This window comes from Calliopsis andreniformis, unplaced genomic scaffold, assembly GCF_051401765.1.
Source record: "Calliopsis andreniformis isolate RMS-2024a unplaced genomic scaffold, iyCalAndr_principal scaffold0026, whole genome shotgun sequence".
NCBI lineage: Eukaryota > Metazoa > Arthropoda > Insecta > Hymenoptera > Andrenidae > Calliopsis > Calliopsis andreniformis.
Window position 1 is genome coordinate 6,807,642 of NW_027480435.1, and position 14,587 is coordinate 6,822,228.

Sequence of the window (14,587 nt, forward strand, 5' to 3'; positions counted from 1 at the left end):
GTTCCGGTCAACCTAGGCTTCACTGTAGGGTCTTGCTCCACCAGATCGAATACGTAGGGCCATAGAAGTCAACGCCCGAAGCATAAAATACAATAAATATACAAGTGTTTTTCCATCGTATAAAACAAATAATAGCAACCAGTGTGAAAGTAATGGACATTTCTACGTTCCGGGCATCCTGGGCGTCACTCTACGGCGTTGCTCCAGCACATCTAATAGCTACGGCCTTAGAAGTCAACGCCAGAAGCATAAAATACAATATAAATACAACAGCTTTGTCATCGCATACAATGAAAAATTGCAAACAGTGTGAAAGTTATGTTCATTTCTACGTTCCGGTCAGCCTAGGCTTCACTGTAGGGTCTTGCTCCACCAGATCGAATAGGTAGTGCCATAGAAGTCAACGCCCGAAGCATAAAATACAATAAATATACAAGAGTTTTTCCATCGTATAACAGGAATAATTGCAACCAGTGTGAAGGTGATGGTCATTTCTACGTTCCGCGCAACCTATGCTTCACTCTAGGGCATTGCTCCACCAGATCGTATAGTTAGGGCCTTAGAACTCAACGCCAGAAGCATAAAATGCAATAAATATACAAGAGTTTTTCCATCGTATAACAGGAATAATTGCAACCAGTGTGAATGTGGTGGTCATTTCTACTTTCCGGGCAACCTAGGCTTCACCCTAGGGCGTTGTTCCAACAGATTGAATAGTTAGGGCCTTAGAAGTCAACGCCCGAAGCATGAAATACAACATAAATACAACAGTTGTTCCATCGTATAAAACGAATAATTGCTATCAGTGTGAAACTTATGGTAATTTCTACGTTCCGGGCAACCTCGGTTTCACTCTAGGGCGTTGCTCCACCAGATCGCATAGCAAGGGACTTAGAATTCAACGCCATAAGAATAAAATACAATATAAGTACAACAGTTTTTCCATCGTATAAAATGAATAATTGGAAACATTGTGAAAGTAATGGACATTTCTACGTTCCAGGCAACCTAGGCGAGACTCTAGGGCGTTACTCCACCACATCTAATAGCTACGGCCTTAGAAGTCAACGCCAGAAGCATAAAATACAATATAAATACAACACCTTTTCCAGCGTATAAAATGAATAATAGCAAACAGTGTGAAAGTAATGGTCATTTCTACGTTCCGGACAACCTAGGCTTCACTCTAGGGCGTTGCTCCACCACATCGAATAGCTACGGCCTTAGAAGTCAACGCTAGAAGCATAAAATACAATAAAAATGCAACAGTTTTTCCGTCGTATAGCATGAATAATTGCAACCGGTGTGAATGTTATCTTCATTTCTACGTTCCGGGCAACCTAGGCTTGACTGTAGGGTGTTGCTCCACCAAATCGAATAGGTAGGGCCATAGAAGTCAACGCCCGAACCATAAAATACACTAAATATACAAGAGCTTTTCCATCGTATAACAGGAATAATTGCTACCAGTGTGAAAGTGATGGTCATTTCTACTTTCCGGGCAACCTAGGCTTCACTCTAGGGCGTTGCTCCACCAGATCGAATAGTTAGGGCCTTAGAAGTCAACGCCGGAAGCATAAAATGCAATATAAATGCAACAGTTTTTCCATCATATAAAACGAGTAATTGCAACCAGTATGAAAGTTGTGGTCATTTCTACTTTCCGGGCAACCTAGGCTGCACCCTAGGTCGTTGCTCCAACAGGTTGAATAGTTAGGGCCTTAGAAGTCAATGCCCCAAGCATAAAATGCAATAAAAATACAACAGTTTTTCCATCATATAACCGGAATAATTGCAACCAGTTTGAAAGTGATGGTCATTTCTACGTTCCGGGCAATCTCGGCTTCACTCTAGGGCCTTGCTCCACCACATCGAATAGTTAGTGTCTTAGAAGTCAACGCCAGAAGCATAAAAAACAATATAAATACAACAGTTTTTCCATCGTATAAAACGAATAATTGCAACCAGTATGAAGATTAACCTCATTTCTACTTTCCGGGCAACCTAGGCTTCACTCTAGGGCGTTGCTCCACAAGTTCGAATAGTTAGGGCCTTAGAAGACAACACCAGAAGCATAAAATACAATAAAGATGCAACAGTTTTTCCATCGTATATCAGGAATAATTGCAACCAGTGTGAAAGTAATGGCATATCATTGTTCCGGGCAACCTAGGCTTCACTCTACTGCGTTGCTCCACCAGATCAGACAGTTAGGGCCTTAGAAGTCAACGCCAGAAGCATAAAATACAATATAAATACAACAGTCTTTCCATCGTATAAAACGAATAATTGCAACCAGTATGAAGGTAAACGTCATTTCTACGTTCCGGGCAACCTAGGCTTCACCCAAGGGTGTTGTTCCACCAGATCGAATAGTTAGGGCCTAAGAAGTGAACGCCAGAAGCATAATATACAATATAAATCCAACAGTTTTTCCATCATATAAAACGAATAATTGCAACCAGTATGAAAGCTATGGTCATTTCTACTTTACGGGCAACCTAGGCTACACCCTAGGGCGTTGCTACAACAGATTGAATAGTTAGGGCCTTATAAGTCAATGCCCGAAGCATAAAATGCAATAAGAATACAACAGCTTTTCCATCATATAACAGCAATAATTGCAACCAGTTTGAAAGTGATGGTCATTTCTACGTTCCGGGCAACCTAGGCTTCACTCTAGGGCGTTGTTCCAGCAGATGGAATAGTTACGGCATAAGAAGTCAACGCCAGAAGATTAAAATACGGTATAAATACAACAGTTTTTCCATCGTATAAAACGAATAATTACAACCAGTATGAAAGTTATGGTCATTTCTACTTTCCGTGCAACCTAGGCTTCACCCTAGGGCGTTGCTCCAACAGATTGAATAGTTAGGGCCTTAGAAGTCAACGCCCGTAGCATAAAATACAAAATAAATACAACAGTTTTTCCATCGTAGAAAACGAATAATTGCAACCTGTGTGAAAGTTGTGGTTATATCTGCGTTCCGGGCAACCTAGGCTTCACTGTTGGGTGTTGCTCCACCAGATCGAATAGGTAGGGCAATAGAAGTCTACGCCCGAAACATAAAATACTATAAATATAAAAGAGTTTTTCCATCGTATATCAGGAATAATTGCAACCAGTGTGAAAGTGATGGTCATTTCTACGTTCCGGCAACCTAGGCTTCACTCTAGGGCGTTGTGCCACCAGATCGATCACTTAGGGCCTAAGAAGGCACCGCCAGAAGCATAAAATACAAAATAAATACAACAGCTTTTCCATCGTTTAAAACGAATAATTGCAACCAGTATGAAAGTTATGGTCATTTCTACTTTCCGGGCAACCTAGGCTTCACCCTAGGGCGTTGTTCCAACAGATTGAATAGTTAGGGCCTTAGAAGTCAACGCCCGAAGCATGAAATACAACATAAATACAACAGTTGTTCCATCGTATAAAACGAATAATTGCTATCAGTGTGAAACTTATGGTAATTTCTACGTTCCGGGCAACCTCGGTTTCACTCTAGGGCGTTGCTCCACCAGATCGCATAGCAAGGGACTTAGAATTCAACGCCATAAGAATAAAATACAATATAAGTACAACAGTTTTTCCATCGTATAAAATGAATAATTGGAAACATTGTGAAAGTAATGGACATTTCTACGTTCCAGGCAACCTAGGCGAGACTCTAGGGCGTTACTCCACCACATCTAATAGCTACGGCCTTAGAAGTCAACGCCAGAAGCATAAAATACAATATAAATACAACACCTTTTCCAGCGTATAAAATGAATAATAGCAAACAGTGTGAAAGTAATGGTCATTTCTACGTTCCGGACAACCTAGGCTTCACTCTAGGGCGTTGCTCCACCACATCGAATAGCTACGGCCTTAGAAGTCAACGCTAGAAGCATAAAATACAATAAAAATGCAACAGTTTTTCCGTCGTATAGCATGAATAATTGCAACCGGTGTGAATGTTATCTTCATTTCTACGTTCCGGGCAACCTAGGCTTGACTGTAGGGTGTTGCTCCACCAAATCGAATAGGTAGGGCCATAGAAGTCAACGCCCGAACCATAAAATACACTAAATATACAAGAGCTTTTCCATCGTATAACAGGAATAATTGCTACCAGTGTGAAAGTGATGGTCATTTCTACTTTCCGGGCAACCTAGGCTTCACTCTAGGGCGTTGCTCCACCAGATCGAATAGCTATGGACTTAGAATTCAACGCCGGAAGCATAAAATACAATAAAAATACAACAGTTTTTCCATCGTATAAAACGAATAATAGCAAACAGTGTGAATGTTCTGGTCATTTCTACGTTCCAGGCAACCTAGGCTTCACTCTAGGGCGTTGATCCACCAGATCGAATAGTTACGGCCTATGAAGTCAGCGCCAGAAACATAAAATACGATATAAATACCACAGCTTTTCCGTCGTATAAAACGAATAATTGCAACCAGTGTGAAACTTATGGTCATTTCTACGTTCCGGGCAACCTAGGCTTCACTCTGGGGCGTTGCTCCACCAGATCGAATGGATAGGGCCTTAGAAGTCAACGCCAGAAGCATAAAATACAATGAAGATGCAACAGTTTTTCCATCGTATAACAGGAATAATTGCAACCAGTGTGAAGGTAATGGTATGTCCTACGTTCCGAGCAAGCTTGGCTTCACCCTAGGGTGGTGCTAAACCTGATCGAATAGTTAGGGCCTTAGAAGTCAACGCCCGAAGCATAAACTACAAAATAAATAGAACAGTTTTTCCATTGTATAAAACGAATAATTGCTACCAGTGTGAAAGTTATGTTCATTTCTACGTTTCTGACAATCTAGGCTTCACTGTAGGGTGTTGCTCCACAAGATCGAATAGTTAGGGACTTAGAAGTCAACGCCCGAAGCATAAAATACAAAATAAATAGAACAGTTTTTCCATTGTATAAAACGAATAATTGCTACCAGTGTGAAAGTTATGTTCATTTCTACGTTTCTGACAATCTAGGCTTCACTGTAGGGTGTTGCTCCACCAAATCGAATAGGTAGGGCCATAGAAGTCAACGCCCGAAGCATAAAATACAATAAATATACAAGAGTTTTTCCATCGTATAACAGCAATAATTGCAACCAGTGTGAAAGTGATGGTCATTTCAACGTTCTCGGCAACCTAGGCTTCACTCTAGGGCGTCCTTCCACCAGATGGAATAGTTAGGGCCTAAGAAGTCAACGCCAGAAGCATAAAATACAATAAAGATGCAACAGTTATTCCATTGTATAGCATGGATAGTTGCAACCAGTGTGAAAGTTATGGTCATTTCTACGTTCCGGGCAACCTAGGCTTCACCCTAAGGCGTTGTTCCACCAGATGGAAAAGTTAGGGCCTAAGAAGTCAACGCCAGAAACATAAAACACGATATAAATACAACAGCTTTCCATCGTATAAAACGAATTATTGCAACCAGTGTGAAGGTTATGGTCATTTCTCCGTTCCGGGCATCCTAGACTTAACTCTGAGGCATTGCTACACCAGATCGAAGAGTTAGGGCCGTAGAAGTCAGCGCCAGAAGCATAAACTACAAAATAAATGGAACAGTCTCTCCATCGTATAAAACGGATAATTGCAACCTGTGTGTAGGTTATGGTCATGTATACGTTCCGGGCAACCTAGGCTTCACTGCAGGGTGTTCCTCCACCAGATCGAATAGCTAGGGACTTAGAATTAAACGCCAGAAGCATAAAATACAATAAAAATACAACAGTTTTTCCATCGTATAACAGGAGTAATTGCAGCCAGTGTGAATGTAATGGTATGTCCTACGTTCCGGGCAACCTAGGCTTCACTCTAGGGCGTTGTTCCACCAGATCGAATAGTCAGGGCCTAAGAAGTTAACGCCAGAAGCATAAAATACAATATATATACCTCAGCTTTGCCATCGCATAAAATGAAAAATTGCAAACAGTGTGAAAGTTATGTTCATTTCCACGTTCCGGTCAACCTAGGCTTCACTGTAGGGTCTTGCTCCACCAGATCGAATACGTAGGGCCATAGAAGTCAACGCCCGAAGCATAAAATACAATAAATATACAAGTGTTTTTCCATCGTATAAAACAAATAATAGCAACCAGTGTGAAAGTAATGGACATTTCTACGTTCCGGGCATCCTGGGCGTCACTCTACGGCGTTGCTCCAGCACATCTAATAGCTACGGCCTTAGAAGTCAACGCCAGAAGCATAAAATACAATATAAATACAACAGCTTTGTCATCGCATACAATGAAAAATTGCAAACAGTGTGAAAGTTATGTTCATTTCTACGTTCCGGTCAGCCTAGGCTTCACTGTAGGGTCTTGCTCCACCAGATCGAATAGGTAGTGCCATAGAAGTCAACGCCCGAAGCATAAAATACAATAAATATACAAGAGTTTTTCCATCGTATAACAGGAATAATTGCAACCAGTGTGAAGGTGATGGTCATTTCTACGTTCCGCGCAACCTATGCTTCACTCTAGGGCATTGCTCCACCAGATCGTATAGTTAGGGCCTTAGAACTCAACGCCAGAAGCATAAAATGCAATAAATATACAAGAGTTTTTCCATCGTATAACAGGAATAATTGCAACCAGTGTGAATGTGGTGGTCATTTCTACTTTCCGGGCAACCTAGGCTTCACCCTAGGGCGTTGTTCCAACAGATTGAATAGTTAGGGCCTTAGAAGTCAACGCCCGAAGCATGAAATACAACATAAATACAACAGTTGTTCCATCGTATAAAACGAATAATTGCTATCAGTGTGAAACTTATGGTAATTTCTACGTTCCGGGCAACCTCGGTTTCACTCTAGGGCGTTGCTCCACCAGATCGCATAGCAAGGGACTTAGAATTCAACGCCATAAGAATAAAATACAATATAAGTACAACAGTTTTTCCATCGTATAAAATGAATAATTGGAAACATTGTGAAAGTAATGGACATTTCTACGTTCCAGGCAACCTAGGCGAGACTCTAGGGCGTTACTCCACCACATCTAATAGCTACGGCCTTAGAAGTCAACGCCAGAAGCATAAAATACAATATAAATACAACACCTTTTCCAGCGTATAAAATGAATAATAGCAAACAGTGTGAAAGTAATGGTCATTTCTACGTTCCGGACAACCTAGGCTTCACTCTAGGGCGTTGCTCCACCACATCGAATAGCTACGGCCTTAGAAGTCAACGCTAGAAGCATAAAATACAATAAAAATGCAACAGTTTTTCCGTCGTATAGCATGAATAATTGCAACCGGTGTGAATGTTATCTTCATTTCTACGTTCCGGGCAACCTAGGCTTGACTGTAGGGTGTTGCTCCACCAAATCGAATAGGTAGGGCCATAGAAGTCAACGCCCGAACCATAAAATACACTAAATATACAAGAGCTTTTCCATCGTATAACAGGAATAATTGCTACCAGTGTGAAAGTGATGGTCATTTCTACTTTCCGGGCAACCTAGGCTTCACTCTAGGGCGTTGCTCCACCAGATCGAATAGTTAGGGCCTTAGAAGTCAACGCCGGAAGCATAAAATGCAATATAAATGCAACAGTTTTTCCATCATATAAAACGAGTAATTGCAACCAGTATGAAAGTTGTGGTCATTTCTACTTTCCGGGCAACCTAGGCTGCACCCTAGGTCGTTGCTCCAACAGGTTGAATAGTTAGGGCCTTAGAAGTCAATGCCCCAAGCATAAAATGCAATAAAAATACAACAGTTTTTCCATCATATAACCGGAATAATTGCAACCAGTTTGAAAGTGATGGTCATTTCTACGTTCCGGGCAATCTCGGCTTCACTCTAGGGCCTTGCTCCACCACATCGAATAGTTAGTGTCTTAGAAGTCAACGCCAGAAGCATAAAAAACAATATAAATACAACAGTTTTTCCATCGTATAAAACGAATAATTGCAACCAGTATGAAGATTAACCTCATTTCTACTTTCCGGGCAACCTAGGCTTCACTCTAGGGCGTTGCTCCACAAGTTCGAATAGTTAGGGCCTTAGAAGACAACACCAGAAGCATAAAATACAATAAAGATGCAACAGTTTTTCCATCGTATATCAGGAATAATTGCAACCAGTGTGAAAGTAATGGCATATCATTGTTCCGGGCAACCTAGGCTTCACTCTACTGCGTTGCTCCACCAGATCAGACAGTTAGGGCCTTAGAAGTCAACGCCAGAAGCATAAAATACAATATAAATACAACAGTCTTTCCATCGTATAAAACGAATAATTGCAACCAGTATGAAGGTAAACGTCATTTCTACGTTCCGGGCAACCTAGGCTTCACCCAAGGGTGTTGTTCCACCAGATCGAATAGTTAGGGCCTAAGAAGTGAACGCCAGAAGCATAATATACAATATAAATCCAACAGTTTTTCCATCATATAAAACGAATAATTGCAACCAGTATGAAAGCTATGGTCATTTCTACTTTACGGGCAACCTAGGCTACACCCTAGGGCGATGCTACAACAGATTGAATAGTTAGGGCCTTATAAGTCAATGCCCGAAGCATAAAATGCAATAAGAATACAACAGCTTTTCCATCATATAACAGCAATAATTGCAACCAGTTTGAAAGTGATGGTCATTTCTACGTTCCGGGCAACCTAGGCTTCACTCTAGGGCGTTGTTCCAGCAGATGGAATAGTTACGGCATAAGAAGTCAACGCCAGAAGATTAAAATACGGTATAAATACAACAGTTTTTCCATCGTATAAAACGAATAATTACAACCAGTATGAAAGTTATGGTCATTTCTACTTTCCGTGCAACCTAGGCTTCACCCTAGGGCGTTGCTCCAACAGATTGAATAGTTAGGGCCTTAGAAGTCAACGCCCGTAGCATAAAATACAAAATAAATACAACAGTTTTTCCATCGTAGAAAACGAATAATTGCAACCTGTGTGAAAGTTGTGGTTATATCTGCGTTCCGGGCAACCTAGGCTTCACTGTTGGGTGTTGCTCCACCAGATCGAATAGGTAGGGCAATAGAAGTCTACGCCCGAAACATAAAATACTATAAATATAAAAGAGTTTTTCCATCGTATATCAGGAATAATTGCAACCAGTGTGAAAGTGATGGTCATTTCTACGTTCCGGCAACCTAGGCTTCACTCTAGGGCGTTGTGCCACCAGATCGATCACTTCGGGCCTAAGAAGGCACCGCCAGAAGCATAAAATACAAAATAAATACAACAGCTTTTCCATCGTTTAAAACGAATAATTGCAACCAGTATGAAAGTTATGGTCATTTCTACTTTCCGGGCAACCTAGGCTTCACCCTAGGGCGTTGTTCCAACAGATTGAATAGTTAGGGCCTTAGAAGTCAACGCCCGAAGCATGAAATACAACATAAATACAACAGTTGTTCCATCGTATAAAACGAATAATTGCTATCAGTGTGAAACTTATGGTAATTTCTACGTTCCGGGCAACCTCGGTTTCACTCTAGGGCGTTGCTCCACCAGATCGCATAGCAAGGGACTTAGAATTCAACGCCATAAGAATAAAATACAATATAAGTACAACAGTTTTTCCATCGTATAAAATGAATAATTGGAAACATTGTGAAAGTAATGGACATTTCTACGTTCCAGGCAACCTAGGCGAGACTCTAGGGCGTTACTCCACCACATCTAATAGCTACGGCCTTAGAAGTCAACGCCAGAAGCATAAAATACAATATAAATACAACACCTTTTCCAGCGTATAAAATGAATAATAGCAAACAGTGTGAAAGTAATGGTCATTTCTACGTTCCGGACAACCTAGGCTTCACTCTAGGGCGTTGCTCCACCACATCGAATAGCTACGGCCTTAGAAGTCAACGCTAGAAGCATAAAATACAATAAAAATGCAACAGTTTTTCCGTCGTATAGCATGAATAATTGCAACCGGTGTGAATGTTATCTTCATTTCTACGTTCCGGGCAACCTAGGCTTGACTGTAGGGTGTTGCTCCACCAAATCGAATAGGTAGGGCCATAGAAGTCAACGCCCGAACCATAAAATACACTAAATATACAAGAGCTTTTCCATCGTATAACAGGAATAATTGCTACCAGTGTGAAAGTGATGGTCATTTCTACTTTCCGGGCAACCTAGGCTTCACTCTAGGGCGTTGCTCCACCAGATCGAATAGCTATGGACTTAGAATTCAACGCCGGAAGCATAAAATACAATAAAAATACAACAGTTTTTCCATCGTATAAAACGAATAATAGCAAACAGTGTGAATGTTCTGGTCATTTCTACGTTCCAGGCAACCTAGGCTTCACTCTAGGGCGTTGATCCACCAGATCGAATAGTTACGGCCTATGAAGTCAGCGCCAGAAACATAAAATACGATATAAATACCACAGCTTTTCCGTCGTATAAAACGAATAATTGCAACCAGTGTGAAACTTATGGTCATTTCTACGTTCCGGGCAACCTAGGCTTCACTCTGGGGCGTTGCTCCACCAGATCGAATGGATAGGGCCTTAGAAGTCAACGCCAGAAGCATAAAATACAATAAAGATGCAACAGTCTTTCCATCGTATAACAGGAATAATTGCAACCAGTGTGAAGGTAATGGTATGTCCTACGTTCCGAGCAAGCTTGGCTTCACCCTAGGGTGGTGCTAAACCTGATCGAATAGTTAGGGCCTTAGAAGTCAACGCCCGAAGCATAAACTACAAAATAAATAGAACAGTTTTTCCATTGTATAAAACGAATAATTGCTACCAGTGTGAAAGTTATGTTCATTTCTACGTTTCTGACAATCTAGGCTTCACTGTAGGGTGTTGCTCCACAAGATCGAATAGTTAGGGACTTAGAAGTCAACGCCCGAAGCATAAAATACAAAATAAATAGAACAGTTTTTCCATTGTATAAAACGAATAATTGCTACCAGTGTGAAAGTTATGTTCATTTCTACGTTTCTGACAATCTAGGCTTCACTGTAGGGTGTTGCTCCACCAAATCGAATAGGTAGGGCCATAGAAGTCAACGCCCGAAGCATAAAATACAATAAATATACAAGAGTTTTTCCATCGTATAACAGCAATAATTGCAACCAGTGTGAAAGTGATGGTCATTTCAACGTTCTCGGCAACCTAGGCTTCACTCTAGGGCGTCCTTCCACCAGATGGAATAGTTAGGGCCTAAGAAGTCAACGCCAGAAGCATAAAATACAATAAAGATGCAACAGTTATTCCATTGTATAGCATGGATAGTTGCAACCAGTGTGAAAGTTATGGTCATTTCTACGTTCCGGGCAACCTAGGCTTCACCCTAAGGCGTTGTTCCACCAGATGGAAAAGTTAGGGCCTAAGAAGTCAACGCCAGAAACATAAAACACGATATAAATACAACAGCTTTCCATCGTATAAAACGAATTATTGCAACCAGTGTGAAGGTTATGGTCATTTCTCCGTTCCGGGCATCCTAGACTTAACTCTGAGGCATTGCTACACCAGATCGAAGAGTTAGGGCCGTAGAAGTCAGCGCCAGAAGCATAAACTACAAAATAAATGGAACAGTCTCTCCATCGTATAAAACGGATAATTGCAACCTGTGTGTAGGTTATGGTCATGTATACGTTCCGGGCAACCTAGGCTTCACTGCAGGGTGTTCCTCCACCAGATCGAATAGCTAGGGACTTAGAATTAAACGCCAGAAGCATAAAATACAATAAAAATACAACAGTTTTTCCATCGTATAACAGGAGTAATTGCAGCCAGTGTGAATGTAATGGTATGTCCTACGTTCCGGGCAACCTAGGCTTCACTCTAGGGCGTTGTTCCACCAGATCGAATAGTCAGGGCCTAAGAAGTTAACGCCAGAAGCATAAAATACAATATATATACCTCAGCTTTGCCATCGCATAAAATGAAAAATTGCAAACAGTGTGAAAGTTATGTTCATTTCCACGTTCCGGTCAACCTAGGCTTCACTGTAGGGTCTTGCTCCACCAGATCGAATACGTAGGGCCATAGAAGTCAACGCCCGAAGCATAAAATACAATAAATATACAAGTGTTTTTCCATCGTATAAAACAAATAATAGCAACCAGTGTGAAAGTAATGGACATTTCTACGTTCCGGGCATCCTGGGCGTCACTCTACGGCGTTGCTCCAGCACATCTAATAGCTACGGCCTTAGAAGTCAACGCCAGAAGCATAAAATACAATATAAATACAACAGCTTTGTCATCGCATACAATGAAAAATTGCAAACAGTGTGAAAGTTATGTTCATTTCTACGTTCCGGTCAGCCTAGGCTTCACTGTAGGGTCTTGCTCCACCAGATCGAATAGGTAGTGCCATAGAAGTCAACGCCCGAAGCATAAAATACAATAAATATACAAGAGTTTTTCCATCGTATAACAGGAATAATTGCAACCAGTGTGAAGGTGATGGTCATTTCTACGTTCCGCGCAACCTATGCTTCACTCTAGGGCATTGCTCCACCAGATCGTATAGTTAGGGCCTTAGAACTCAACGCCAGAAGCATAAAATGCAATAAATATACAAGAGTTTTTCCATCGTATAACAGGAATAATTGCAACCAGTGTGAATGTGGTGGTCATTTCTACTTTCCGGGCAACCTAGGCTTCACCCTAGGGCGTTGTTCCAACAGATTGAATAGTTAGGGCCTTAGAAGTCAACGCCCGAAGCATGAAATACAACATAAATACAACAGTTGTTCCATCGTATAAAACGAATAATTGCTATCAGTGTGAAACTTATGGTAATTTCTACGTTCCGGGCAACCTCGGTTTCACTCTAGGGCGTTGCTCCACCAGATCGCATAGCAAGGGACTTAGAATTCAACGCCATAAGAATAAAATACAATATAAGTACAACAGTTTTTCCATCGTATAAAATGAATAATTGGAAACATTGTGAAAGTAATGGACATTTCTACGTTCCAGGCAACCTAGGCGAGACTCTAGGGCGTTACTCCACCACATCTAATAGCTACGGCCTTAGAAGTCAACGCCAGAAGCATAAAATACAATATAAATACAACACCTTTTCCAGCGTATAAAATGAATAATAGCAAACAGTGTGAAAGTAATGGTCATTTCTACGTTCCGGACAACCTAGGCTTCACTCTAGGGCGTTGCTCCACCACATCGAATAGCTACGGCCTTAGAAGTCAACGCTAGAAGCATAAAATACAATAAAAATGCAACAGTTTTTCCGTCGTATAGCATGAATAATTGCAACCGGTGTGAATGTTATCTTCATTTCTACGTTCCGGGCAACCTAGGCTTGACTGTAGGGTGTTGCTCCACCAAATCGAATAGGTAGGGCCATAGAAGTCAACGCCCGAACCATAAAATACACTAAATATACAAGAGCTTTTCCATCGTATAACAGGAATAATTGCTACCAGTGTGAAAGTGATGGTCATTTCTACTTTCCGGGCAACCTAGGCTTCACTCTAGGGCGTTGCTCCACCAGATCGAATAGCTATGGACTTAGAATTCAACGCCGGAAGCATAAAATACAATAAAAATACAACAGTTTTTCCATCGTATAAAACGAATAATAGCAAACAGTGTGAATGTTCTGGTCATTTCTACGTTCCAGGCAACCTAGGCTTCACTCTAGGGCGTTGATCCACCAGATCGAATAGTTACGGCCTATGAAGTCAGCGCCAGAAACATAAAATACGATATAAATACCACAGCTTTTCCGTCGTATAAAACGAATAATTGCAACCAGTGTGAAACTTATGGTCATTTCTACGTTCCGGGCAACCTAGGCTTCACTCTGGGGCGTTGCTCCACCAGATCGAATGGATAGGGCCTTAGAAGTCAACGCCAGAAGCATAAAATACAATAAAGATGCAACAGTTTTTCCATCGTATAACAGGAATAATTGCAACCAGTGTGAAGGTAATGGTATGTCCTACGTTCCGAGCAAGCTTGGCTTCACCCTAGGGTGGTGCTAAACCTGATCGAATAGTTAGGGCCTTAGAAGTCAACGCCCGAAGCATAAACTACAAAATAAATAGAACAGTTTTTCCATTGTATAAAACGAATAATTGCTACCAGTGTGAAAGTTATGTTCATTTCTACGTTTCTGACAATCTAGGCTTCACTGTAGGGTGTTGCTCCACAAGATCGAATAGTTAGGGACTTAGAAGTCAACGCCCGAAGCATAAAATACAAAATAAATAGAACAGTTTTTCCATTGTATAAAACGAATAATTGCTACCAGTGTGAAAGTTATGTTCATTTCTACGTTTCTGACAATCTAGGCTTCACTGTAGGGTGTTGCTCCACCAAATCGAATAGGTAGGGCCATAGAAGTCAACGCCCGAAGCATAAAATACAATAAATATACAAGAGTTTTTCCATCGTATAACAGCAATAATTGCAACCAGTGTGAAAGTGATGGTCATTTCAACGTTCTCGGCAACCTAGGCTTCACTCTAGGGCGTCCTTCCACCAGATGGAATAGTTAGGGCCTAAGAAGTCAACGCCAGAAGCATAAAATACAATAAAGATGCAACAGTTATTCCATTGTATAGCATGGATAGTTGCAACCAGTGTGAAAGT